The sequence below is a fragment of the Piliocolobus tephrosceles genome, unplaced genomic scaffold (assembly GCF_002776525.5).
Source record: "Piliocolobus tephrosceles isolate RC106 unplaced genomic scaffold, ASM277652v3 unscaffolded_34283, whole genome shotgun sequence".
Classification (NCBI taxonomy): domain Eukaryota; kingdom Metazoa; phylum Chordata; class Mammalia; order Primates; family Cercopithecidae; genus Piliocolobus; species Piliocolobus tephrosceles.
Genome location: NW_022317958.1, coordinates 21,434 through 24,296, shown reverse-complemented (window position 1 = coordinate 24,296; position 2,863 = coordinate 21,434).

Sequence of the window (2,863 nt, the reverse complement as noted above, 5' to 3'; positions counted from 1 at the left end):
AAAGACTCAAAATATTTCAGTTGTGAATAATGAAAGGACATGAGCCTGTTACCCTTAAGAAATGTAAAGGGCAGCTGGCCTCAGTGTCTCACACCTGTAATCTCAGCACTTTGGGAGGCCAAGGCAGGAGGATTGCTTGAGCCTTGGAGTGTAAGACCAGCCCGAGCAACATAGCAAGACTCTATCTCTACAAAAAAAAAAAAAAAATTTAGGCTGAGCGTGGTGGCTCACGCCTGTAATCCCAGCACTTTGGGAGGCCGAGGTGGGTGGACTGCCTGAAGTCAGGAGATGGAGACCAGCCTGGCCAACATGGTGAAACCCTGTCTCTAGTAAAACTACAAAAATTAGCTGGGGCCGGGCGCGGTGGCTCACGCCTGTAATCCCAGCACTTTGGGAGGCCGAGATGGACGGATCACGAGGTCAGGAGATTGAGACCATCCTGGCTAACATGGTGAAACCCCATCTCTACTAAAAATACAAAAAATTAGCCAGGCGTGGTGGCGGGCGCCTGTAGTCCCAGCTACCAGGGAGGCTGAGGCAGGAGAATTGAACTCAGGAGTCGGTGGTTGCAGTGAACTGAGATTGTACCACTGCACTCCAGCCTGGGTGACTGAGGGAGACTCTGTCTCAAAAAAAATTAAAAAATAGGCCAGACACGGTGGCTCACATCTGTAATCCCAGCACTTTGGGAGGCCAAGGCGGGTGGATCACCTGAACTCAGGAGTTCAAGACCAGCCTGGCCAACATGATGAAACCCCCTCTCTACTAAAAAAATACAAAAAATTAGCTGGGCATGGTGGCAGGAGCCTGTAATCCCAGCTACTTGGGAGGCTGAGGCAGGAGAATCGCTTGAACCCAGGAGGCAGAGGCTGCAGTGAGCCAAGATCATGCCACTGCACTCCAACCTGGGCAACAAGAGTGAAACTGTCTGAAAAAACAAACAAAAAATTTACATTAACCACTCATGGTGGCACACACCTGTAGTCCCAGCTACTCAGGAAGCTAAGGTGAGAGGACTGCTTGACAGGAGGTCAAGGGCAGCCTGGGCAACAAAGCAAGACCTTGTCTCTACCTAAAAAAAAAAAAAAAAGAAAAGAAAGAAATGCAGAAGGTACAGGGCCTTTGCTACATTGTCACTTTCAGTAGACCCAAAATGCCAGGCAGCAAACACCCACTTTCCAAGAAGAATTTTCCTTTTCAAGAATGCAGAAACTGCCCATTCACCACAAGAACACTGATAGACTAAAGCAAGATACTGCTTCTTCCTACTAACACCACCTTAGTAATCCTGTAACTCTGCGACATTAGTTAATAAACCAGTACTAAAGTAATTCTGTAGCACTTCAGTTACTATAATTTCTTTCTATGTTTGAGCCTTATTAGGAAACATAATCCAGAAGCTATATCATTTTTGCTTAAATGATATAAATCCCTTTTGGAAAAATATCACAGCAAGCTTATATACCACGTAGTATGCAAATAAACCTAAAAATCAAAAGCAATTCTGCCTGCATTAATATGTCACAGAAACACTGTGTGAATGAGAAGACCCACAACCATTCCAAGATTTCTGGAGGAAGTGTACTATATATAAACAGAAAAAACAACTAAGTTATATGTCCTTAGTTACATATAACTGAAGTCATAAGATAGTACCAATACTACTATAGCTCCTTCTCCTGCTATGCAGAGCAGGAGAACTGATACTAGGCAGGCAAGGCATGTGATCAGCATTGGCTCCTAAAGCACATAAGCATTAACTCTGTCTACTTACAGAAGGTTCACTTGCTTATTAAGTCACTTTTAAACTATGCAAAAGTTCTAGAATAAAGAATCTAAACAGTTTATCTACTGCCGGTGGTCCTCAGGGTACATTAAAATTATCTGGAGGACTTCTTAAAAGCACAGACTACTGGGCACCACCCCAGAGTTTCTGATTCAGTAGGTTTAGGATGGGGCTTAAGAACTTGGATTTCCAACAAGTTCCCAGGTGGTAAAGAGATGATGATGGTCCAGGATCCACTCTGAGAACAACTGCTGTATAGCTTACTTGTTGACAGAAGCTGTTCATTGTAGTCTTCAGCTTACAAGGTTTCTGCTGATCATTTAAAAATAAAATATAGGCCAGATGCATGGCTCATGCCTGTAATCCCAGCACTGTGGGAGGCTGAGGCAGGCTAATCATGAGGTCAGTTTGAGACCAGGCTGGCCAACATGGTGAAATCTCGTCTCTACTAAAAAATACAAAAAATTAGCTGGGCATGGTGGCGGGCGCCTATAATCCCAGCTACTGGGTTGGCTGAGGCAGAAGAATTGCTTGAATCCGGGAGGCGGAGGTTGCAGTGAACCAAGATGGCTCCACTGTACTCTAGCCCAGGTGACAGTGCAAGACTTCGTCTCAAAAAAAAAAAAAAATAAAATAAATCAGCTTTGTCAGTTTTTCAACTTTTTATTGGAAATAATTTCCAATTTACAAAAAAAATTGCAATAATAATAGTACAAGAGGCCGGGCTCGGTGGCTCAAGCCTGTAATCCCAGCATTTTGGGAGGCCCAGACGGGCGGATCACGAGGTCAGGAGATCGAGACCATCCTGGCTAACATGGTGAAACCCTGTCTCTACTAAAAAATACAAAAAACTAGCCGGGGCGAGGTGGTAGGCGCCTGTAGTCCCAGCTACTCGGGAAACTGAGGCAGGAGAATGGCGTAAACCCGGGAGGCAGAGCTTGCAGTGAGCTGAGATCACGCCACTGCACTCCAGCCTGGGCGACAGAGCGAGACTCCGTCTCAAAAAATAATAATAATAATAATAATAATAATAATAATAGTACAGGAAAAAGATTCATATATGCTTTACCCAGGTTC